The 26,715-nt window shown below is 40.6% G+C and overlaps 1 protein-coding gene across 14 annotated transcripts in view; it reads right to left on the reverse strand.

Annotated features, from left to right (window-relative positions):
- Nucleotides 1-26,715, reverse strand: part of R3HDM2 (R3H domain containing 2) — a 183,738-nt gene that overhangs the window by 135,101 nt on the left and 21,922 nt on the right. For 3 of the 14 annotated variants that reach the window (XM_081318281.1, XM_081318291.1, XM_081318290.1), the window contains exon 1: nt 17,481-18,202. The exons of 4 other annotated variants lie outside the window; for them this stretch is intronic. The gene's annotated coding sequence lies outside the window, so the exon portion shown is untranslated. Of the gene's footprint in view, nt 1-17,480; nt 18,205-26,715 lie in introns of those variants that run through there. 7 more of the 14 variants (XM_081318284.1, XM_081318285.1, XM_081318289.1 and 4 more) reach the window with 6 other exon arrangements.

The following is a 26,715-nucleotide window of genomic DNA, read 5'->3' on the forward strand; positions in this document are numbered from 1 at the left end:
CTATTCTGTGCATGGAACATTTTTGGCACAGAATGTACTGTACAACCCCTAAGCATTTCTCTTTAAAGAGGAATCAAATACAGTAAGTTTATGGAGTTTTCACACTGTGGAGAGACTTCAATAAGAAAATATACTGTTCCAAACTGAACAATGGCAAGTAGCAATAACATATAATAAATATTGTAGCATTAATGCTGAGAAATATTTAAAATGTATTTCAAACTTAGCTTAAAAGTTAATGGACTAAGTTAAATCAATAGTATATAATGTTAAAAAGTTAACACATTTAATTATTATTAAAAGCATGTTAGGATTCCTCTAAGGGCAAAAGTACTTTAAGGCAATTTCCAAAATAAAATCCCATGCAGTAACAAAATAAGAGTATCTTTAAAAAAAACCCCAGTAACGACAACATCCAAGTTTAGTATTTAGCTAATACTAAAATCTAGTACCCAGTTTCAGTAAAAGCTAACTTTCAGCATATAGTCAGACTGTTCCTAACAAACTAAAATAATAAGATTCATTGGCAACAGAAGATAACTCACTCATAAAACCAGTGGGGGAAAGACTCATCTAACCCTTCTCAAAAAATGGACAACAAGAATCATTACATGAGGTGAATGGTGGACATCCTGCAAAGAACTTAATTTTAAATGAGTCCAGCTGGCATAAGGTAGATATCACATGAATTGATCATATCAGCGCCCTGAATTTTCGAAGGGCCACAATCTACACCAGCTGAAGTTTCCAAATCGTCTTAAAGGCAATCCTTTATTTACCAGCTGCTCCCAATCTTTACTGAGTTCAAGTATAGAGAAAGTCATTGTCACCACCTTTAAATCAAGAGCAACCCTGCAGCTACTCTGTGGAAGCCATAGCCTGATGCTTTTGGTAAAATGTACATTGAGTCTTTCAAAAATTATACTCTAACAAGTCCAAATCTCCTTCATAGATATGTTTAAATATATTTTGCAGGCATCAATTCCATTTTGCAAGGGTAGCCGGAGAGCCAAGAGCTCCAGTAACATACTGTTGTTACTCTTACGATATTGAAAAAGTTGGCACTAGGATTTGTATTCTTACAAGGATAAGATTGTGTAATATAATATTCATGCCTATTGTCAGTGGTTAGAGATCTCATACTGATATGGTGGTAGTTCTCCCTGCTCAGTGATACTCCAGATAGGAAATGAAATTATTTTATTCCCAATATTGAAACAAGGCTGTCTCCTGATCTGAGATAATGTGTGGAACCACTCACGCTTAAGAAATGAAAGGTAAGAAATGGATGGATAAAAGAGAAAAGATAGGCATGGAGATAAATACAATTAAATACAGTTACATGGATAGAGACCACAATACCCACTAGCTGCATTTTTTCATTCATTCTCAGCTATTATTTCCACATAGTTCAAGTTCAAGTTTGTAACCAAACATAAAAGTTGGGGGTGTCTTCATATATTTAACTAAAATAACCATGGTTTTCTAACTTCTTTGGCATAGCAAGTGTCTCTTTTAAAAGAAAAGAGTCTTTCATGGCCCAAGTATAAAATGAGCCAAGTCTAAGCTCCCCACATCAATGTCTCATAGCAGATTTTGGATGAGCTACGTAAGAGCACCCAGATTAACCCACGTTTTTTTCTCATGACCCTCCACATCTGGGCTGTGTGATCTCCTCCTCCCCACAGTCTCTCACACCATGGGATTTTCTTCACCGGCTTCTGACCAGGACTTGTACATCACAGAGAATGAATTTATACAAGTTACGAGGTGTGCAGGGCTCTAAGAATATATTTCAAACACACTCCAAAGGGATGGAATAATGACTTTGCCTCTTCTAAAACAGGAGAAAGAGAAAGAATTACTGCAACAGGCTCAGTCAAGAAGAGACTCTAGAAAGAGTGCAGAGAAGAGCAACAAAGATGATTAGAGGTCTGGAGGCGAAAACATATGTAGAACGGTTGCCAGAATTGAGTATGCCTAGTTTAATGAAGAGAAGGACGAGAGGGGACATGATAGCAGTTGTTCCAATATGTCAGGGGCTGCCACAAAGAAAAGGGAGTCAAGCTATTCTCCAAAGCGCCTGAAGGAAGGACAAGAAGCAATGGATGGAAACTAATCAAGGAGAGAAGCAACCTAGAACTAAGGAGAAACTTCCTGACAGTTAGAACAACTAACCAGTGGAACAACCTGCCTCCAGAAGCGGTGAATGCTCCAACACTGGAGGTTTTTAAGAAGAGACTGGACAGCCATTTGTCTGAAATGCTATGGGGTTTCCTGCCTGAGCAGGGGGTTGGACTAGATGACCTCCAAGGTCCCTTCCAACTTTATATTATTATTATAGTGGGCCAATGCCTCCTTAAGTAACACCAGCTGCCTGCAATTAGTGCAGGTTCGCATCCCACCAGGCTCAAGGTTGACTCAGCCTTCCATCCTTCCCAGGTAGGTAAAATGAGGACCCAGATTGTTGGGGGCAATTAAGCTGACTTTGTAATAATGCCGCTTGGGGTGTGTGTGAAAGCCCTAATAAGCAGGCATATACATAGAATGAAGGCTACTGCTAAACTTGTAAGCCGCCCTGAGTCTTCGGAGAAGGGCGGGATATAAATGGAATTAAAATAAAAAAAATAAAAATAAAAATTATTATTATTATTATTATTATTATTATTATTATTATTATTGGTGGTGGCGGGTGGCTACATCAATGGTTCTAATAAAGAAAGATGAGCTATGCTCATTAAGGCCGTGAAAGTCAGCTGAGTGACTTTAGACCAGTCACGCGCTCTCTCTCTCAAGCCCCAAACTGGATCGTCCCCCAAGGAACGATGATGTCACTGGCTAACCCTTTCAACTCGGAAGTGCCTAGCTGCTTTCAACACAACAATGACTCTTCTCAGCCCAACCCAACTCACAGGGTTGTTGTTGGGCACTGAAAATAGGAGGAGGAAGGCGTGCTGGATATGTTCGCCGCCTTGAATTATTTTTAAAAATCAATAAAGGTAGGATACAAATAAATAAATAAAATAAAAATAAACAAGCCTGTCTGCAATCATGGCCTTCAGGTACAAAGTTTCATGGAAGGCACTTTAATTTTCACTGGCTTTCCCTGGGAATATTGCTGCAGTAGATCTTTTTTTTGTGATGGTTGTTGTCGTCCAAGAATTTTAGATAAACTTACCCCCAAGTACGTTTCTAGTCACCAAAGGATGACCTTAATATTTCCATCCTAGATGAACAGAGCAGGCGGCTCATACAGTCAAAAGTTAAATCATTAACTGCTTTGCTCTATTTACTAAACTCCAATGTTCCTGTATTTTCTCTGTTTCTTTGCCTGTAGCTAATGTGAATTAATAAGGGACGTGATGGCTCAGTGGGTTAGGACGCTGAGCTTGTCGATCTGAAGGTCGGCAGTTTGGCGGGTCGAATCCCAAGTACCGCGTAACAGAGTGAGCGCCTGTTATTCGTCCCAGCTTCTGCCAACCTAGCAGTTCGAAAGCACGTAAAAAAAATGCAAGTAGAAAAATAGGGACCACTACGGTGGGAAGGTAACAGCGTTCCGTGCTCCTTTCGCGTCTAGTCATGCCGGCCACATGACCACAGAGACGTCCTCGGACAAGTGCTGGCTCTTCGGCTTTGAAACGGAGATGAGCACCGGCCCCTAGAGTCGGAAACGACTCGCACACATGTGCGGGGGAACCTTACCTTTTTAATGTGAATTATTCAATAAAGAACTTTAACAACATACAGCTGAAGTGAGACTAAATGGGACAGGGTTTCCTCCACATGACAGAAAGACACCTTAAACCCTCTTTTTCACCTGGGAGAGTTGGATTTCACGCCTTCCCTTCCAGTTCATCTTTTCACCTCGTTCAACAACCATTCTATCTTCCACCATCAAGGAATTATTTCTTTCCATATGGGTTTGGATACATCGAAATTGATTCAGGCTTCTTTCCTTTATCACTTGATTCCCAGATAAGCAGCTAATGCAAATGCTTTTGTAGTTTAGTAAGTGCTAACTTTTTCTATCACACAACCATTAAAGGTAGTTTGTTTACAAGCGTGAAGTAATGTCGCTCTTGTTAACGGGGGGGGGGGGAGGAGAGAGAAACAGCTTTCTTCCTAAATTAAGTCATCGCGGTAAACAAATTCCCAGGACACTTTCCAACTCACAAAGCTATCCACAGGTAATGATGATGTGGAAGAGACTATAATTTCATTCTTGGAAATGACACTCAGGGGACAATGAACAGAGTAAATTCATTTTTCCAGCAGGATTTATATATCATTTGCATTTCTTCCTACCCAATCAAATGTTGGAAAGAAATTAAGTAAAGAGAATCAAAGATTCTTATCTGTCTGCTCATCAACATGACAATTCTTCAAAACAAAACTGAACCAAATTTGGAAGGAAAGGGTGAACTGGAAAATGGTCTCAATCAGTTGGGGGCTGCAAAGAAAGATGCCTGTGTTTCTCCTACAGCACCCCTTCCACTCACTTACTCCAAAGTATAGCATATACACATACAGCCACTGCAGATAAATGGGTGGGAAGGACCTCCAGAATCCATGCATGTTTTTCCCTTTGTCTTCTATTTAGCCAATATAATGTTAAGATTCTACATTCACAGTACGTAGAATATATGAGCAGAAGGACCTTACAAACTACTGAATCTCATGCCACCACCATTCTCTGCTCAGTGGGATTATAAGGCTGTTAAAGCTCCCTTCATCCATATAGATCAGGGGTCTTCAAACTCAGCCTTTTTATGACTTGTGGACTTCAACTCCCAGAATTCTGGGAGTTGAAGTCCACAAGTCATAAAAGGGCCAATTTTGAAGACCCCCTGATATACATGATGTGGCACCAGCCACAAAATGTAATGGCTTTAAGAATAACTTTGAGGAAAAGGAGGAAGAGCTGCACCCAAGGCCGCAGTCAGATACAGCAAGAGAAATTTCAGCCCAAAGCAGGAATGGAATTTGAGAAAGCCTCTCAGACTTGATTCTCACTATCTCCTAGATTAAGGGTGTCAAAATTGGTGGCCTGCGGGCCAGATGTGTCACACACAGGCCATCCCCATCCTGACTCCACAAAGGCAAAAAATGTCACCATGCCTCGTGCGATGCGATTGAGTTTGACACCCCTTAAAGGCAAGGAAGCAGTTTGTTATTAAAAACCTATAGTAAAAAAAAAAGTTTTAGCATTCATGATTTTGATGTTCAGGATTGGTCTACCTCAAACACAATCCCGGAACAGAAACATTAGAGGGGCTATAATTATCTGAGAGATCCTGTGGGTTTTTAAAGGCACCACTCCGCAGAGTGCTGGCTGTGGGACTCCGCTCACGAGATTCGCCACTGGGGATCAGATGGAACTACACTAGCCTGCTTTTATTGGCCTCTATGCAATCTCTGGGTTACAGTTCCCCAAATTAGTGGTACCAGGGAATTTCAATCTTACTTCTCTGGCACAAATTCAGAGGTGATTCCACAGTAACCATGGACCAGATGGTTATGGGGCCAACTACAATTACAGCCACACATTAGAATTGGGTTTTCTCTCAGGGAATTTGTGGTGTGATCTGGAATAGAAAGACACAACCATCAACGCCTTGCCGTAGTTGGAACGCTCCCTGTTAACCCTAAGAGTTCTCATGGCGAGGAGGAAGAACCTACTTGATTGGTCCATTCAAGGCACATGACGGTGGTCCCTGTTGAACTGAAAAGGAACTTGAGATCATCCCTGTGGTTCTCGTGCATGCAGGGACCTCATTGGAGGCCCTTGTTGTTGCTTAAAATGAGGCCTTGGGTCAATTTTACAACTGTGTGGGAAGGCAGCACAGGGCTGTGGGGACCTGGTGATATGGAAAAGTAGGCGAGGGCCTGCAAGGACCCCAAGAAATGGGAATCAGAGCACAGGGTGTCTTAGTGAGTGGGGGAGGACTTGGTAGGGCCGAGGTAGGCAGGCCTGACCCTGCTCAAGGCTTCCCCTATCCGAGGCCCTGCATGCTTTATTTAGCAACCACATCAGGAAAAGCAGGGGTTTTAAAAAAGATGATCACGTGGGCACCTTGCTTAAAGACCATCACAATCTGCAACTCGTAATAGGCAAGCTCTATTATGGTCATAACTCGAAGACTGTCTGTAATTGCTAATAATGTAAAGTGCTCGTCATCTTGCTCCATATGGGTAAGTAGGAAATGGATTGCAATTAATCAGTCTGTTCATCATTCCACTACATCTGTCAGGGCACTGGGTAAAGGGAAATGGTTTTCACAGGTTGAGAACAAAGCTTTTATCTATTTCTTCTGTCATATGGAAAACACAGAGATTCTAAAGCCTGTGGTGGAATGGGCTGGGTGATGGTGAAAATGTCAAAAAATATATAAATTCGGATTTGGATCGGCTAGAGAAAAATGCAAACAATTTGAACAGTTGGTTCTTCAATGGATCAATTCTTAAAATAGATCAGCTGTCTAAAAATGATTGGAAATCTCTTTGAAATAAAACTTGAAATAGGCTTTCAACTGGGTAATATGATTCCTTCAAAAGGTAGGAACCAGCAAGCATGACCATGTTCTAGATACATGCCGGTGCAAACAAGACAGGAAACTTCTCATAATAGCTTACCGAATCCACAGAGAGCGACAGGCAGTCCTCGACTTACAAACACAATTGAGCCCAAAATTTCTGTTGTTGAGACATTTGTTAAGTGAGTTTTGCCCCATTTTACGACTTTTCTTGCTTCAGTTGTTAAGTGAACAACTGGAACTGTTAAGTCAGTAACTTGGTTGTTAAGTGAATCTGGCTTCCCCACTGTCAGAAAGTCACAAAAAAGTGATCAAATGACCTTGGGACAACACCAACGGTCATAAATATGAACCAGATGACAAGCATCTGAATTTTGATCACGTGATCATGGAGGCGCTGCAAAGATCACAACTGTGAAAAATGTCCATAAGTCACTTTTTTCTTCAGTGCTGTTGTATCTTTGAACGTTCACTAAATGAACTTTTGTACGTCGAGAACTACCTGTATTCCTTGCCCCTCTGCCACTTTCTATTGCCACCAGTCTCCTTAGTGGAGAGTTTGCTTTACTGTATTGATTTCTGCAGAGCTGAAAGTCTTTTCCACTGTTCTGGAAAGGATGGCAATCTCAGATGACCGGAGCAGCCCTTCCACGTCAACAGCTTCAAATATCTTCCCGGGTTTGTTTGGGGTTTTTTGGGTTACCGATCCCCAAATACTCATCTCTTCCAACAGCGTGTCTGCTCAGATAAATTCTGTCCTCCTTAGAGATTTCATTTGCTGGCCTTCATAGAAAACGTTCTGTGTGAAAAGTGCATGGCCATCACCTTCCCTGACGAATCTTAAGAAAAACTAGCCTCTAGTCCTTTAAATTCCGCCCCCCCCACAAGCAAGGAAACAAGCTTGTACTTGCAGTTAAGTCCAATTAGCAAATCCTTCTGGTAAGAAGACAAATACAACACACAAGTCATCACAGCTATTTGACGAACATCCATTCCTTTAGTAAGAAACAAGTTCAAGTGTATTTCTCCCCTCCTAAACTCTCTGGCTAAACTCCTCTGTTCCTGTTCGTTTGCTTTGCTTACTAAAGAGTTGTTGTTAGTTGCGAAGTCGTGTCCGGCCCATGGCGACCCTATGGACAACGTTCCTCCAGGCCTTCCTGTCCTCTACCATCTTCTGGAGTCCATTTAAGCTCACGCCTACTGCTTCAGGGACTCCATCCAGCCACCTCATTCTCTGTCGTCCCCTTCTTCTATTGCCCTCAACCTTTCCCAGCATTAGGCTCTTCTCCAGTGAGTCCTTCCTTCTCATTAGGTGGCCCAAGTATTTGAGTTTTAGCTTCAGGATCTGGCCTTCTAAAGAGCAGTCAGGGTTGATCTCCTCTAGGACTGACCGGTTTGATCGCCTTGCAGTCCAAGGGACTTGCAGGAGTCTTTTCCATAGTTCAAAGGCCTCAATTCTTTGGCGCTCAGCCTTTCTTATGGTCCAACTTTCACAGTCATACATTGCAACTGGGAAGACCATAGCCTTGACTATACACACTTTTGTTGGCAGGGTGATGTCTCTGCTTTTTAGTGTGCTGTCTAGATTTGCCATGGCTTTCCTCCCCAGGAGCAAGCGTCTTTTAATTTCTTGGCTGCAGTCCCCATCTGCGGTGATCTGAGAATTCATCTTCACTTTTTAGGGCCTCATATAGCAGTATCATCTGGCAAATTCTTGCAGCAGAATAACCAAAAATTACAGTATATGCTTAAAAAAACAAAACCCTAACAACCAGGAACCCTGGCTAATAGGCTGACCAGTCAGGGCAATTCATCCATGTCCTCAGATATTCATGCACATTTAAATTATAGCATTCACGGCCAAGAAAACCAATATCCCATTCCATGAAAAATTACACTAATACATTATTCAAATTAATTAAGCATTTTCTCTGGTGGGATATTTAATTGGTGCTTTTTTAAGCATTTAAGAATTCTTGAGGCAGCAGTGCTGTTTACAAATCGCAACAAAAAAAAATACATACAGGTAGTCCTCGACTTACAACCATTCATTTAATGACTGTTCAAAGTTACGACGACACTGAAAAAAGCGAGTTAAGACTTTTTCCACATTTACAACCACTGCAGCGTTCCCCATGATTAAATGATCAAAATCCGGAGGCTTGGCAACTCGTTCATGTTTATGAACGATTGCGGTGTCTTGCTGTCATCCCTTTTGTGACCTTCTGACAAACAAAGCCAATGGGGGAAGCCAGATTCATTTAACAACTGTGTTACTAACTAACAACCTGCAGTGATTCATTTAACCCCTGTGGCAAGAAAGGTCGTAAAACGGGGCAAAATTCACTTAACAAATGTCTTCCTTAGCAACATAAATGTTGGACTCCATTGTGGTCGTAAGTCAAGGACTACCTGGACAGCATTCATATCAGAGAAATATCAAGAGCAAAAGACATGTTTTAAAAGATTTTAGCTTGACTTCAAAGAAACTGAAATCCTGAATTAAAACTGTATGGATCAGCACATGTACATAATTAAAAATATGCTTTTATTCCCAGTGTGTTAATGGGAATACTGTATGGATAGTTTTGATAGCATATATAACATTGCTGTGTATAAAATGGTATCACAGACAATAGTAAATAGCATCAGCCAACTGTTTTGTAGTTTCTGTATCTACCAAGATGCATAATTGTGGTTATTTTGGAAAAAGCTCTTTTCTTCAAAGACTTGTCCATACAAATAGATGAACAGAATTTTAACTTATATCTGTATACAAAGTCTGTTACATTCTTCTGTTCTCTTGGGGGGGAAAACCCATTGTCAAACATATAAATATATCCTAACAATAGTGCAACTGTGGAGAATTTGGCAGATTATTTGCAGTACAGACTGTAAGTGATAAAATTATATTTCAGGTATTAGAAAAGTTGTCAGCATTTCACTGAACAAGACAAGAAAGGAAATTAAGATTCCCCCAATGTCCTAGTGTGAAAATCAGATTATAAAATTAAATATGTTTAAGATGTTCTCTCTCTCTCTTTCTAGTTGTGACAAGTTATTACTATTCAATCAACAAAACAATATAGGCGTATCTTGGAAAACTAAGGCTGAGCTGAAAAAATCTCAAGTGACTAAAACTGAGTTTAACTATGAGTTATTCTAAGAATAGATAATATTCCTATTTCAGCCAATCATAATATGCCACAATCAATTGACATGCATCACAGGAACTTTATTGCTCACATTAGGCCTGTGATTGGTAAAGGCAAAGATATCAAATCATGAATAAATTGAGGTTGCATATGAACTTGCTATTAAATATGCTAACGTTCTTCCATGATTGATCCATATATGAAATGTTAATATACATCGGGCTCAACTGTATCCCAAATCAGTAATACTGCCTTCAAAATTATATAAAAATGTCCTAGAGGAAAAAAAAGGGGGGGGGGAGGAAGCAGTGCCAGATGGTTTCATGAATCATTTTTAAAATGTATATCTTGTCCTTATAGAAAATTATGACCTGCTTTTTAAAAAAGTGATTTAAAATAACCTAAATCATTAATAATTGTAGTATATCATACCTGAAGGACACTCAAGGCTGCTCCAAAATATTTCTTTTATCTAACTTCTTTCAGCTATGTATTATCTCTAATGTATCACATATCATTTAGACAGTGTTTTACAAATGTTGCAAAACTTCAGGCGTTTGCTTTGAAATAAGTAGACAAATTTGGTATATTTGCTATATAACATGCAGGCTTCTTTTTTCACCACTAACAGTGCAGAAAAATTCTTGATGCAGAATTATTTCTAGTCTGAAGCCAAGTAATATCCCTCTTAATGAAACTCAGAGTGCTCTAAAAAATCCACTTGCCCTCCTAGATTCCACTTTCTAAAGTAAAGGTAAAGGTTCCCCCGCACATGCGTGCTAGTCGTTTCCGACTCTAGGGGCCAGTGCTCATCTCCGTTTCAAAGCCGAAGAGTCAGCACTTGTCCGAGGACGTCTCCGTGGTCATGTGGCTGGCATGACTAGACACCAAAGGCGCATGGAACGCTGTTACCTTCCCACCGTAGTGGTCCCTGTTTTTCTACTTGCATTTTTACGTGCTTTCGAACTGCTAGGTTGGCAGAAGCTGGGACAAGTAACAGGCGCTCACTCTGTTACGCGGCACTCGGGATTCGACCCACCAAACTGCCGACCTTCTGATTGACAAGCTCAGCGTCCTAACCCACTGAGCCACCGCGTTCCTTCCACTTTCTAGAAGCAAGCAAAGTTCATGCAAACTTACATCCTATTCCTAAAATCATCCCAAGACAATCATCACACCATTTCCTGCCATGTTACGCCCACATCCAAGCTTCTCAAATTAATATCCTAAATATTAAATTGTCTCCTGTGTCATAGAACTGTAGAACAAACTTTGCCATTCAAGCTGATCATCGTCTCGTTATAAATGGGCATAGAATAAGAAATAGGATTAACGTTTCAGGCCGTTTTATTTATATATTGGGAAGTTAGTACATCTCAATTTATCCTCTCCTACTGCTTTTGTAGCACCGTGATAAAAGAAAGAAATGTTCTGCCTTGCAGTGGTGCTGGAAGAATAAATGTATTAAAAATAGTTATATATTGTACATACACACACCATCTCTATGACAACTGAAGAATAATTCCAAGACTAATGTAAAAACTGCTGGATAAAATTAAGAATTTTGCTAAATAGGTCATGAAACCTTGCTCATTTTTGGCCTTAGGACCTGAAAAATATATAGATAAATAAATATATACTACTGACAATGGTTCAAAGATCTTAGAAGAGGTCCATGGTTATATTTCAATTGCAAGGTGTAAGCAGGGATATAGTTTAGTTTTCTGCTGCACAACAGGCTTTTATTCCTCTCCCCCCACACCCCATTTCAAAGACTGCAGTTTGTGAAATAAAAGTGTGAGACGTAGAGAAAGAGAAGACGCCGCCTCCAACTAAATAATTTCTGAGGAAAGTAACATCAGAAAAAAACAGCCTTTTCAAAAGAGCATGTCAAACCAACCTTAAAACTTTATATATGTTTTTAAAGGTTGACAAAGCAAGTGGGCTGCTTATGCCCACACTGACTGGAAAAGAAATTAATGGGAGTCATAAATGAGTCACAGGCTATGCTGTGCACACAAAACACACTCACAATGCAAAATGAAAGCTGGGCATTATCTGAAAGGATACATCAACTTGAGCCACGCTAAAAAATAAAGGCACACAAGGGAATCCCAATATTCTGACACAAGAGGCAGCCTACGAATAACAGACCCATCTCCAATCCTCAAAGTTAAAAAAAGATCTGAAGGGTTACTGCCCAATCCATCATTTTGCTTACAAACTCAGGGAGACAATCTAAAGGCACCCTGTTCCATCCACAATATGGCTTAAGAAACAACCTAAGTATGTCACAAAGAGAACACAAGGGGTGACTTTAAAGACAGCAGATTTCCCAACTGCAAACAAGTTCAAAAAGGAAGGATTTTCCTACGCCTCTTCTCTTTGAATAGATAGTGGAATAGTCAAAAGAAGAAGGTAAGTGGCAAATGCAAATTCCAAAGCCATCTTAACATCTCTGATAAAAAAATCTACAGAAAATTCCAGAGCAATTTATCGTTGCCCAAAATACTCCTCTAATAAGAATTCAGAGATCATATTAGTTCAAAGTAAGTGATATTGAAGAAATCTATACTGTACTTACTCACTGTAAACCCTAGCACCAACCTGGACTTACTTTGTATCAAAGCAGTCCTAAGAGGTAATGTAGAAAAACAGAATATTAGGCTGCTTGCTTCAACACTGAGAAAAAACTTTCTAGGAAATCCATCTATCTTACTCTGTGACAGCAAATGCTTCAACTGATTAGTAGACAAGCATCCGAAAGGATTCATATTACAGAAAAAGCTTTAAATTAAGCATTCAACCTGGGAACACTGTATGCCACAGGAATGACTACATGAACATGATTAACAGTAAAAAAAAGTTTAAAGAAACCCAGTTTTTTTATATTAAAAAAAGTAAAACAAGGCTTCTTCACGATAATAGTTTGAGAGAAAAGTGTGGGAACCCTTTAAAACTACCATTAATATTGCAGCTTCATGATCTACAATATAAGAGCTCTATCTAATACAGATTAAAAATTCTGAGTAACTAAACAACCAAAACACTATACTGTGCTATGTCTTCAGTGAGTACATAAAAGCAACATTCAATGAGAAAGCAAGAAAGGGAGAGAGAGAGAAAGAGAAAGAAAGAAAGAAAGAAAGAAAGAAAGAAAGAAAGAAAGAAAGAAAGAAAGAAAGAAAGAAAGAAAGAAAGAAAGAAAGAAAGAAAGAAAGAAAGAAAGCAAGCAAGCAAGAAAGAAAGAAAGAAAGAAAGAAAGAAAGAAAGAAAGAGAAAGAAAGAAAGAAAGAATTAACTAGCTCTCTTATGGGAATAAACTGAGTCATAATATTGACATCCTCCAATCAGTTGAGACCATAATCAGGCCCTTCATTGCTTAAAAACACACACATATACATACTGGTTGTTGCCATCAGACCCTGGTGTTCCCAAATACAAATTTATGGAAATGAATTATGCCAGGATCAAAAAATATCTCTGTGAACTTCAGAAAAAGAGCTTTTAATGCTGAAGAAGCTGGAAAGAACCACATACCACTAGCAAAGGCTTTGCCTTTGTATCAATTTATGGTCAGGCTGATGGTGCCCAAATGGAGAAAATGAATGCTATTGTTATTTTTCCCAACAAAAAACAGAGATTGCTAAAGCATCTTAGGCCACTCTTATGTTGGTTAGATTCATGGTGTTCTTGAATTCACCATAAGGAAAGCACACAATAAGATAGATGTGCATAGGAGGATAGCAAAGGAAAAATCTCTGCTCTCCAAAAAGTATATTATCATCTGTCTCAAGTTTGGAAAGATAACCTAGACCAGGAGTCTTCAATCTTGGCCCTTTTATGACTTGTGGACTTCAACTCCTAGAATTCCTCAGCCAGCATGCCTGACTGAGGAATTCTGGGTGTTGAAGTCCACAAGTCATAAAAGGGCCAAGTTTGAAGACTCCTGACCTAGATGATCCCGCAGGTGGTTGGAATAATATTCTGTGGAAAGTTCAGACGAAGATGGAACATTTTGTCATTAATGAGACATGCTTCATTTGGAGAAATTTAAACAATGCATTCCATTAAAAGAATTTCATTAAGCCATTAAGCATAGTGGAGGAAGTATCATGATTCAGGTCTGTTCTGAGGTGAGTCAGCTCACCATCAGTGAGGGAAAAATAGATTTTGAATTGCACCAACAAATCTTACAGGAGAATGTCAGGGTGCCCATCTGTAATCTGAAGCTGAAAAGATTGTGAGTCATGCAGTATGATGATGATCCTAAGCACACAAGTAAATCTATGACAAAATGGGTAAAAACAAAACATAAATTTCATGCTATAGAATGGCTGACTCAAGGCCCTAATTTTAATCCAATTGACTTGAAGTGAGCAGCAAGCTAGATGGCTCAAAACTAACAACGAGCTGAAGCAACTTCATAAGAGGAATATACTAAATTTCCATGCAATAGACATGCATGATCAACAGGTTCAGGGAACGTCTGATTGAAGTAATTACTGCTACAGAACATGCCACCACTTATTGTGTCTAAAACTCAGACTTTCCTAACGAATAAAGTGACTGTTCAAATAGTTTGATAAAGACAATCTATGGGTTCCTATTTGGGTGCTGTTTGTTTAAGCAGACCCACTTTATACCTCAATAAGACAAAGATGATGCTGAGATACATTACAGATCACAGCAATGCATGATAAAGAACACAGTTAGACCTTGACTTACGGCAGGTCGTTAAGCAGTTGCTCGAAGTTATGTGAGATCTCCCAGGCTACTTACAACCTAGATTTGACATTCTGATGCCCCCCCCCAACTGCCATAGTTATGTAACTGCATTTTCAGCACTCAGCAACTAACTCTCATTCATGGCTATTTGCAGCATCCTGAGGTCATGTAACCATAATCTACAGGGGTTTTTTTTCTGGAAACTGGCATTTACTTCCAATTTCCAGCACACACAAAAAAACACCCACTGCAGACAATGGATTCGCTTAACAATTGCTGTGGTCACTTACGGACCATGGCATCCGCTTAATGATCGCAGTGGTTCACTTGGTTTATTCAATTTCTATTTTATTCAATTCCTATAGCAATCCAGTGTCACTTGGTTGAGTTAGGCAGCTATGGAAATTGAACAATTAATTAATAAGGAAATAAGCAAGAAAGTAAATAGTGACCACTGGAGAAAGGTTGTAAAATCAGAAGTGTCTGGTGCCTGCTTAACAACCAGCATATGACTGTAATTCTAAGCTCAAACATTCAGCACTTATAGCTATGAATTTTCCATCTTAAATCTTACCATTGTTTTATCTAAGTCAGGCTTCTCCCTATCTTCAAAACTGGTTCTCCGTATCAGGCTGTCCCAGAGTTTACCAACCTGCCACCCATTAATATTTTGATCGTTCAAAAGAAAGCAGTACATATCTACAAGAAATTACCAGCATTACAACATGCCCAACATTTTTGCCCCAGCCATTCCATCCACTGCTTAGCAGATCAAGAATTAATCTAACAGTCTTCCTACTTCAAATAGCAAAAGCAGCAGGAGTACATAAATTTCAAAAACTATCACTGCAAACATTCTGTAGAACTTTAGACTCTTAATAATTCAATAGCTTGAGTAACATTCTAAATGTTTTAGGCAAAAAGTCTTCCAATAAGAATCAGAGTTCGAGAACTCCCAAAGTAAGGTTTTGGTGCCTAAGTAATGAGAGGTAAACTGATGCCTTCAAGAGGGTTTGCGCTGATCTTTAGATATTAAGGATATTATATTACCAGTGTATAAAATATAGACTGTAATACATCAATAGGGTTATATAAAGAAATGGATTTCATGATTTCTATTGATTATATTAAATATCTGGGGCTTTATATACCCCCCCAAATTTTAAATATATGCAAATAAATATGCCAAAACCTTTAGAAAATCTTCAATTAGATGCTAATAGATAATTAAAAATCCTTTTGAAATTTGTCAGGCAACTTTAATCTTATTAAAATGAATAGTCCCTCATTTGATTTATGTGCTTAGAGGTATTTCTCTTTAATATCAATTCTGTAGTCCTCTAAATGATGTTGAACTAAAATTCCCAGCCAATGTGGATAATGTGAGAGGCAGGAACTAAAGAGCAAAATCCAGAAGACAAGCAAGATTTCTTTAAGGAGGCGATAGTTACACTTGTTATATATACTAAATCAATATGAATGTTGCATTGAGTACTTAATGAATTATGTGCCTTAATTAAGTAAATTGGGTAACTGAGAAGAAACTAGTAGTGGCTACTTTTTTCTCCAATGATTATGGAGACTAGATACAATATTATTTTTCTTGACTTCTCTGTTAAAATGCCAGGGGATCTCAGCTCCTAAGCTTTACTTGATCTAAATTTAGCAAGGTAATGGAAACAGTGGGAAGGCATGGAAGTCATTTTAATATCTGCGCTTGTATGTTGCCAGGCAGCTAATTTCTGGGTGATTTTAAATTACTCAACCAGAAAAATGTTACTGGGATAGCAATACATTGTTGCTTATAGGATATCATTATTAATTATTCTGCATAAGATACTGGCTTCATTTAGAATGGAAGGTGACATACCAACCCAAATTAATTTAAGCTGTTCTTAGTTTTAAGCCACAGTGTTTAACTAGAGGTTCCTAAATAAAGCTTAACTGAATTCATCCAAGTCATAAATCAGGACTCACAACTGCAACAGCTTGGCATATAACACATTAAGCCAAAACCAACAATCATATAGGTAGTCCTCAGTTAACGACCATTTGTTCAGTGATGATTTGAAGTTGCAAGAGTGCTGAACAAGGGGTACTTACAACTAGGACCCACAACTGGTCTTGGAAGTTCCAGCCATCACAACATTCGCAAGGTCACATGATTGCGATCTGGATGCTTGGCAACCAACTAACACTTACTACAGTTGCAGCATATTGTGGGCACATGATTGTCACTTTTGACCTTCTCTGCTGGCTTCCAACAAGCAAAGTCAATGGGGAAGTCAACAGGGAAGGTTCCAAATCTCTCTAGTAAGTTGCTTTCTCCATTTTTTTCCCAGGGATCTAGCGGCCCACAGCACCAGCCTCCAGCCTACATTCTGTATTGCACGCTTGCTTATTTGGCCATGTTTGTATGGCATTGTAGTAACCTCTCCCCCTCTTGTATGGCTGCACTTGCTTAGTGACAGAAAACCCAGCCCAATTACTGTTGTTCAGCAACAACTACCTGTAGTGTGACTTAGCATGATGTGCGGGCCCAATCTAAAAGTCCAGGGGTACAAAAGGATCATACAACCTAAACATACTATCCAAAACTCAGTGCTTTACATTTATACAAAGCACTGAAGTATTCACCTCCAATATCTTAACCATAATCCTTGCAACCTGCCACATAAAACTATCTTTCTGAACTTTCTCTCTAGATATGTCAGATTACGGGCAAATCCACACAGGCTCGTTGCTCAGGCATAAGCGCAAGTTTCTAACCATTCCCCAAGCACATGGCTGCGTGCTCAGCCTGTTTCTTGGGCTCCTTCTTCTGCTGAGATAGCTTGAGGGGTAGCTTAAGATGACAAACTGCTGGCCCACGGGCCAGATGCATCACGCAGAAGCCGCCCCCACCCCTGCTCCGGCAAGGGGGAAGAAGTCAGGGTCACGTGAAGTGACCAAAACCTGCTGAAACCACCCAGCGGGGGGGGGGGGGGAATAAAAACCAAACACCCCTCCCCTCCCCACCCCCCGCTGCCAATCCTCAACAGAAATGCTCAAAACAATAGAAAACCTCGGACAGGAGGAAGAGCGTCGCCGGGCGGGCAGGCAGGTGTCTTGCTCGGCTGTGGCTTGGGGGGCACTTTTTCAGTGCCTTTGTAACTTCGAACAGTCACTAAGTGAACTGCTGTAAGTCAAGGACTACCTGTACTTCATCACTTTTTTCCTTTTTTTTTTTTTTTTTGGGTCATCAAGTGTTTGACACCTTGCTGGGCGACTGGTGGTACTCGGATGCTGCCATATCCTAAAAGTGGTACAATGGGTGAAAAAGTTGAAAAGCCCTGAATTAGTTGACAGTATAGTGATAAAGAAAAAAAGAAAACAGCTGCAGTGAAGTAATATGAGCAGTTACCGACACCTTTCATCTGGTGCCTGTGACCTCCTCTACTCCACAAGCTATACTGGTTGCCAGTAGGCTTCTTGGTTCAATTCAAGGTGTTGGTAGAAGCCTGTATAGAGTCTTTCTTGACAAGGGACTGGATTACCTGAGGGAGTGTCTCTCCCCAGTTATGTGTACCTATTCAGTGAGATCCAGTAGGGCAGGCATGCTCTGGGTCCCATCCAACAGGAAGTATCATCTGGCAGATCCTTGGAGGAGAGTCTTTTCTTTTGTACCGCCCACCCTTTGCAACAGAGGCGGGGAACCATGGCCTCTTTATGACTTGAAGTGGCCGGCTCAGGAATTCTGGGAGTTGAAGTTCCCCACCCCTCCTCTGCAACATGATTCCCCCAGAGATTAGACTTGCTACTGGCTTTCTGTAAGGTTCTAAAGATTTGGTTCCGCTGCTGAGCCTGGGGCTCAAAAATTACCTATACTGGCAAAAAAAGGTCCTAGGAGTTAACAGTTTAGGACCGTGGTGGGGAACCTGTGGCACGCGTGCCACAGGTGGCACGCAGAGCCCTCTCTGTGGACACACACACCGTCGCCCCAGTCCTAGGCCTTCAGCTGGGTTTTACAAAACCTTTTCGCTTTAAAAAAAAAGGTTCAATCAATCAATCAATTTCAACTTCTCGAGGGAAAAAAAAGATCTCGCAAAGTTGGAATTGACTGAACTTTTTAGTCCCACCCACTCTGCCGTTACCACCGCAGCTACGCCCACCCAATGGGCCATGCCCACCCAATGGGCCACGCCTACCCAGCACCCGACGATACATAAGAGCGTTTTGAGTTGTAGTTTGGGCACTCGGTCTCTAAAAGGTTCGCCATCACTGGTTTAGGACATTTGAATGCCACCAGATTGAGGAAGGCTTCTGGTAGTACTTTAGGGCAACAAATACATTTTCTAGGTGATAGCAATTCCTTTGCTATCCTGTCTATTTTACCGAAGAGGCTAAATAGTTCTTGGAATAGCAAGTTCTTTATAAACAACACGAACCACACATGTCCCCAAGCATTTTGGTTATCTCAACAAATCCCAGTCTTGTTCCTGGCTTCTCCTTTTCTTTCAGAATAGGAAAATGCCCTCCTTCTCATTTCAGTGAAGCTGTTTCACAAGAAAGGTAAGAGTAACATACCCACTTCCACCAATGACTGCAGCTTCTAATTGGCTCATGAAAATTTCCTGAACAACCTATTAATCCGTGAATGTTTTCAAGCCAACTGAAGTTTTTCACTTTAAGACAGATCTTGACTGATATCCTTGGTACTGAAAATCCCCCCTCCCCCAACCTCTCACACAGACAGCCATGGAAAGTATTCTGCACACTCTCTTGCTTTCAAATAGTGCTACTACTGCATCATGTTCTATTTCCTCAATGTAGGCACTCGCGTTCCAATCCTCACTAACACTATTAGCCTACCATCAGCATACAGCACGTTCATTAAACTGCTGCTTCCTAAAAGCAGTGGCCCATTTTTTAGCGAGGGAAATATAGTATCATTATTAAAATACCCAGTCAGCAACGGAGCTCGTTTTCAGACCGAGAAACTGGAAAAAAAATCATCTATCTTTTGTTAGTTTATTTTTAATCAATTTATACAGCAACCATCTTAACAATATTTGGGCTAGTGAACGAGAAAAAAAACCCACAGATACATACACAAAAATTAAAATACACAGCAGCCAAGAGAAACAAACTATCATCCACATAGCCAGGAGACGGGTCCCTTGACACACTCAGAGCTCCAAGGCTGAGCAGAGAGGCAGGTCTTTGGGGTCTTATGAAAAGCCAGCAGGGTTGAAGTCAACCCGGTCTCTGGAGGGAGAATGCGCGGCTGCTACGGGAGAAATGGCTTGTCTTCTGGGCCTTCCTTAATCAGCCGGACTTACAGCACTGCCATCCTGCAATTTGTTCCTGGATGGAACAAACACAGATAACCAGGAAGAGAAAGTCCCTTAAATAATTCCAGCCCCAAGCCATCAAGGACTTTAAAGGTAACAATCAGCATCTTGAGTTGCATCTGGAAGCACATCTGTAATCAAGGCTCACAAAGTAGTGGTGATATGTACACCAAATAACTGGCAAAATTAACTACCCATGCCACTGCATTCTGCACTATTTGAAGCTTCTGAATGTTCTTGTGTAGTCCAGACAGGGGACAACAAGGAAGTGACGGTGAACAGGACCTCCCACTCCAAGGACAGACACAACTGATGCACAACTCAAAACTATGCCAAGGCCTTCCCAGCCACGCCTGCTTCCAATCTCATGTTCCAGTTCTGGAGGAGCCTGTCATTTGCTGCAAAATTTGTTTTGGGAAAGAGATCAACCACATGATTAAACAAACAAAAATATAATGATCTGCATTGTATGGGTTTAAACAATGCATCTTAATTATCCTTTTTAAAAGCAAAGGAGTTCGGTGCAAGGATTCATAGGTTCTAAAATTGGTAAGGAGCATAGGAAGAATTCTGTGTATGACAGTGTCACCAAAAAAGAACTTATTTATTTATTTATTTATTTTATTACATTTATATACCGCCCTTTCCCGAAGGACTCAGGGCAGTTTACAGGGTGATTTAAAAACAAAGATACAAAAAGTTAAAAACAGATTAAAAAAATTATATTCGTCCCTGCATAAGTAAAACTTGCCCCAACTGTCTTAATAACTTGGCAGGTTCAAACTGAGATGAGTAGCTACAGATAGAAATGCAATGTGTTTAGGGTTTCAAAGAATAAAATCAACATTCCCACATCTGGAAAAGGATGCGCACAAAGTTGTTTTCCTCTGCCCATAGAGCACGTTTGCCTCAGAATTTTGGCCAGGGTATTTTCAGCCTGTCTGCAGGTTCAAAAAGCAGTTGATGATTTCACAGAGATGTTACATTGGAATGAACCCCTACAATTAAGGGGGTGGGGTACCTCTATTGATAGATGTCTCACTTAATTTCGATATGCCAAGTGAAACAAGTCAGATACAACCTTATTTAATCTTGCTGTTGTTAGATTCTTCTTTTCCCTTAAGCTACGTCTTTTTGCTAGTACAGTTTGCTTGGCTATTGTTAGCTGAATATATAACAGCTTTACCATAAAAGCTTCCAGGCAGATTCAGTGACCTGGTTTCAAACTGGTAGCTAACTTCCAAGTAAGGGCACTATGTGAAGAGAAAGACCCAGTATGGATTAATTGTTCAGATGCTTGGCTAGAGCTGGAGACACCCAGGTTCAAATACATTCTCAGCCACAGAAACCTATTAAGTGGCCTTAGTACTATATAAGATACTATTTCTCAACCCAGCCTATTTTGAGAGTTACTGTTATAGATGAAAAAAAATCGAGAACACTTCCTCAAAATTCTGGAGGAAAGGCAGGATATAAACTCAATGAATAAATAATACGTTAAGAATAACCACCTAAGTGAAAAGTTTTACATTTGGATTTCATCTTCATTTTCAAACTTGTGTGACAATTTTATAGGGACACTCTTAGTAAAGGAATGCATGAGTGAGTTGCATATAAAACAAGCAGTAGATGACATCTCAGTCTTGGGAAAGATGGAGCATGAGAAAGATGAAATGACCCCATCTTAAATTCTGTATGGTACAAGAGGGGGGTAGAGGAACACTCTAACAAATATTTAAAATTCTGTTACAGGATATCCTACAACAGTAGACTACCCTGGAACCAGCGTTTATATAAAGACAAGCTTGTCTACTGATAAACTTACAAGAATAGCCATGTTATGTTGTCAATTGTCATAGGCCCATACCTGTGAGTCAAAAATAATTATCTACTGCCAGATTTAAACAGATAGGTTTCTTATTATACTAAATATTCATCAGTACATCAATGCAAGAATATCTATGTCTCACATTTAACAACTGTTTTATAAAATATTTTGTCAAGAAGGTAATCATCACTGTCTGTTACATTCACACTATTATTCCTCCACCACAACCCCAAGTGCATGTGTGTGAAAGTAAGAGAGAGAGAGAGAGAGAGAGAGAGAGAGAGAGAGAGAGAGAGAGAGAGAGAGAGAGGGAGAGAGAGAACATGCATTCACTCATCTTTCTCTCAGAAATACTTCTGCATCTATCAAAGAGAACTGTCTCTGAAACTTTATTATTTCATTAGTCTTTAAGGGCACAATACTTCATTATTTTCACTGTGGGCAATGTAAAATAAATTTTAACAATACCTTAAACTAAATCAATATACAGGCTAGATTCCAAGAATTGGAACAAATACTGAGCTGCAAAAAGGCCTTATACCTGTGATTTCCTAATACCTAATGCTAAGGAAAGCTGGAAAAGCAATTTGTGATGTGGCTCAAGGATGTGCTTCTAAAAAGTCAAAAGATGATTGGACCCCAATCATCAATTCCAAGAATCAGGTGGCTAGAAACATTAAATCAAGCTTAAGTTTGAATTCCTGCCTTAACTCTAATCCTATCTACACCAGGGCTTTTCAACTTTTTCACCCGTTGTACCACTTTTAGGATATGGCAACATCCGAGTACCACCAGTCGCCTAGCAAGGTGACAAAAACTTGATGACCAAAAAAAAAAAAGGGAAAAAGTGAAGTACAGGTAGTCCTTGACTTACAACAGTTCGCTTAGTGACTGTTTGAAGTTACAATGGCACTGAAAAAAGTGCCCCCCAAGCCACACCCGAGCAAGACGCCTGCCTGCCTGCCCGGCGACGTTCTTCCTCCTGTCTGAAGTTTTCATTGTTGTAAGCATTTCTGTTGAGGATTGGCAGCGGGAGTGGGGTGAGGGGTGTTTGGTTTTTATTCCCCACCCCGCTGGGTGGTTTCAGCGGGTTTTGGTCACTTCACATGACCCTGGGACACTGTGACCGTCATAAATATGAATCAGTTGCCAAGCATCTAAATGTAAATCACAAGACCCTGGAGATGCTGCAATATTCCAGCTGATTGGTGCTTCTTCTGGGCTCAGCAAAAGTACCAGGATCAGTGCCGAGCTCCAACTGGAGCCTGGTGCAGAGCCTGGCGCTTCTGCTGAGCCCTGACAGCCCTGCAGCTCCAGCCATCTCTCCCTCAGGCTTGTGCGGTGCTACCACCGGTTCAGCTCATTCCCCTCCCCCACTACCACTTCTCTAGGGTGGTCGCGTACCACCTGCCAGGTGCCAAGGTACCACAGGTGGTACCCATACCACTGGTTGAAAAGCCCTGATCTACACCACCTGTCTAAAGCTAAAACCATACTAAATTTTTAGGTTGGTAAATACTTCAAACTTTATATTGTCTCCAAGTTAAATAATTCCATGAGCATCATTTTTCCCATTCAAAGTTTGACACACAAACTGAGACCACTATCTCCAGACTTTTAATATCCCTTTCCTTTGATCACACTGACTGGAACCGAGAAGAGTTGAAATTAGTAACTTCCAGAGTGCTACTAATTCCCAACTCTGGACTACTGTAAGCCCCAAAATGATCTGCTACAGTATATATTTCAAATCAATTAAAGCAAATAATACTTTCTACTCAAGCATATCAAGCATCTTCAGAAGCTACATACCTTGTGGTCTCTAATGAATTTGCTATAAGGAAGTTGAGATTTTTAATTTCTGATACAAAACTAAGCCATGAATTTTTGTAGTATAGCCTAGCTACTGTACCAGCCAAAGCAAGTGTGTTAAGTTAGAGGTACTCTTTTCCTTTTATTTTTGTGATGACAATTCTTGTTTGTTTTTCTGCATTAATCAATACATTTCATTTCCTACTGTAGTTGATCAGACTTTGTGATTGTGTAAGGCAGTGGTTCTCAACCTATGGTCCGCAGACCCCGGGGGAGGGCGATGTTGTCACAGGGGGTCCATGAAGGTTTGAATAAATGTTGATTTAAATCTTGAGTTAGGTCTTGATAATCCGTAGCCATGGTCAGTGGCCACAAAAGTTATTTCTCCCCCCCCCCCGTTTGTGATGAAGAAAAGGCTGAGAACCGTTAGTGTAAGGTCTACACGTTCCGCTTCATCCATCTCACCTTCAATCTTCTCAATTAGATATATTTAAAAAAGCTATCCTTAAGCCTCTAGGGCAGCGGTCCCCAATCTTTTTGGCACCAGGGACCAGTTTTGTGAAAGACCATTTTTCCACAACGGGGGGTGGGGGGAGTGCGCAATCTAGATCCCTCACATGTGCAGTTTGCAGTAGGGTTCACGCTCCTATGAGAATCTAATCCTGATGGAGCTGAAGCATTGTTGATAGTGCTAGGGAGTGGCTACAAATACAGATGAAGCTTCGCTCACTCGTCCACCACTCACCTCCAGCTGTGCAGTTCGATTCCTAACAGGCCACGGACTGGTACTAGAACAGGTGGTTGGGGACCCCTGCTCTAGGTATAGGGCTCAAATTTACGTGGATTTTATGCAGCCATCTAAGTGATAGGAGCATTAATATTTAGTTCACAAGAACCAGCTGTCAAATTTTGTTTAGGGAAATACAGAGTATAAGAAAAACTAGATTTCTCTTTCATACACAGATACGTCTAAATGTTTCCCCATGTATCAGTGTTCATAATGTGTAAAGCAATTGGTTTTCTTTCCCTGTTTTAATGTTAAAAGTATAAGTTTTTCAATGATTTTCTTTAATTGCTGTTTTTCCATGCACACTTAAGCTCCATCCATGTTCTCAGATTGCAAACTACTATGCTTCAATCCCGGCATTCTTTGATAAACTGCACCCTTGGAAATACAGATGTGTCTAGACTCCGGAGAAAATATGTTTCATCCATGGAATGCAGTTCAATCCTCGTTCTATTAAGATTCCCACTGATATTATTCCAGAACGACCATTTTTCCAGAAAAGCAGCTAAAAATTATTGGGATGTCAACAGAGGCAAAAGTTATTATTTGGAAATAAAGTACAAATAGCCCTCCGCTTATGATGTCAATTGAGACCAGAATGGCCATTGTTAACTGATGTCAACACCGCTTGGAGATGGTAATTCCTGCAGTAGAAGAGTTGGAATTAAGTGAATCACAAGAAAGGAGGCCGCCATCTGCAAACCACCCGCCAGCTTCTCCATTGACTTTGCTTGTCAAAAGCCAGAAAAGAAGCTTGCAAATGCCTGTTGTGTGAGCATAGGATACTGTGACATTGTATTCACAAGCTGGACACTGAATGCCTGGATCACAATCATCTGACTACGAGGATGCTACCAGTGTTGTGATTCAGGGCCAGCCTGTGGGTCCGGCAGCCGGCTCGGATGTCTCGGATGACTCAGACGAGGGGGAGGAGGAGGGTGTTGAAGACGAACTTGCTGATGATGGCTTGGAGGCTTCGCAGAGCCCCCAGCCAGGGCCCTCTTCTCAGCTGCGTGAGCCCGACAGTGCGGATGATGATGACCCACAGCTGGCCCTGTTCAAGGATGCCTGACGCAGGAGGCAGTCAAGCAGGAACAAGCAGAGAAAGGCTGTGGGACTCCTCGGAAGGAGGCACAGGGAGGCCACGCCCTGAACTCTAATAAAGGGAGTGTTTGGGGAAGGGCTGGTTGCTGAAAGCAACCGCTCCGTTTGAGGATCAAAGTTCTGGTATTTTGTTTCTTGTTCTGTTGTTTTGCTTGTGAATTAAACTTGGCAGACGCCTTCCAGCCTCAGTTGTTTTCCAGTCTCTACTGTTTGTACAGGGGTTGCCTTTCTGCAAGGCCGGTAGCAGGCTGGTACAGAACAACCACAGCCGGAACTCCAAGGAGCAGTTGTAAGAGCCATTCATTCAATGTCCTTTGAACAGTGGCTGAACTAGTAGTCATTAACTGAGGACCATCTATTATGTATTTCCTCAGGGAAAAAAATTAAGTCCCTCAGAAATAAAGGACCCCTCTACCCTTCCTTAAAATTGATGCTGAACAATAGAATAATGGAAATTCAAAAGTAGAAAAGCGTAGCAAAAGTAGAAAGGCTTATGGTAGGTTGCTAATGTTCCTCATTTTATATTTCTAATTTCATCTGCATGAATTTTCATTCATTCAGTTCATGTAACTAGTCAGGAAGCCTGCATTGTTCAGTACCTTTAAATTGGTTTCTAAATTTGAGTATCTGTCAAGAGACAACATTTAAACTAATGGGGTGGCTTAGGATATTGTAGAGTTTATGGCAGGGGTGTCGAACTGCCAGGCCGGATGTGTCACGCCGCGCCCACCCCATTGCTGGCAATGGCAAAACACTCCCGATACGTTGCATGACGTCACGTGACATTGTGAGTTTGACGTGTCTGGTTTATGTTTTTTCCCCCTTTTCCTTTGTTTTTTACTTACTGTACCGAGGTCTAAAAAGGCTTCAATATTATGGCCCTTGGGCTGCTGAACAAAATCTCATGATGATTTGAGTTTGAGACCCCTATTCTAGGCAAAGCTAAGCAACCTCAAAACCACACCAATCTCATCTTCAGCTATGTAAGAGCTTTTTAAGCAATTTGTAAAAACCAACTTGCCCACTTATTTTGTTCCACATGCCTCCCACTGTTTATTGTGCTAAGTAGAGGCACTGTCACATTGCCGCAGCATTTGAAAATGGTGAGAGAGGCAGCTATGACACCATCATTTCAAATAATGAGTTCAATAGCTCTGATTTCTGCATGTTGTCAGAATCATAATATGCTAATTGCAAATAATCTCACTATGCCATCACAGACAGGCAACTAAAATACTTATACAAATAATTGTTCCTTATACTAAATATGTGCAATCTGCTGGCACCTCTAATGCAATTTTCTACAACAATCGCATTGTTTGATAAAGAAATGCTTTTAACATTTTGAAATCACAAAGATGTTTGTGCTCAAGCAGAGTTTGCTTGCCTTCATAACTAAAAGCGGTTTTCAAGATGAATTGTGGCTTGTGCTTTG

Source organism: Vipera berus (assembly GCF_964194415.1).
Source record: "Vipera berus genome assembly, chromosome: 2".
Taxonomy (NCBI): Eukaryota; Metazoa; Chordata; class Lepidosauria; order Squamata; family Viperidae; genus Vipera; species Vipera berus.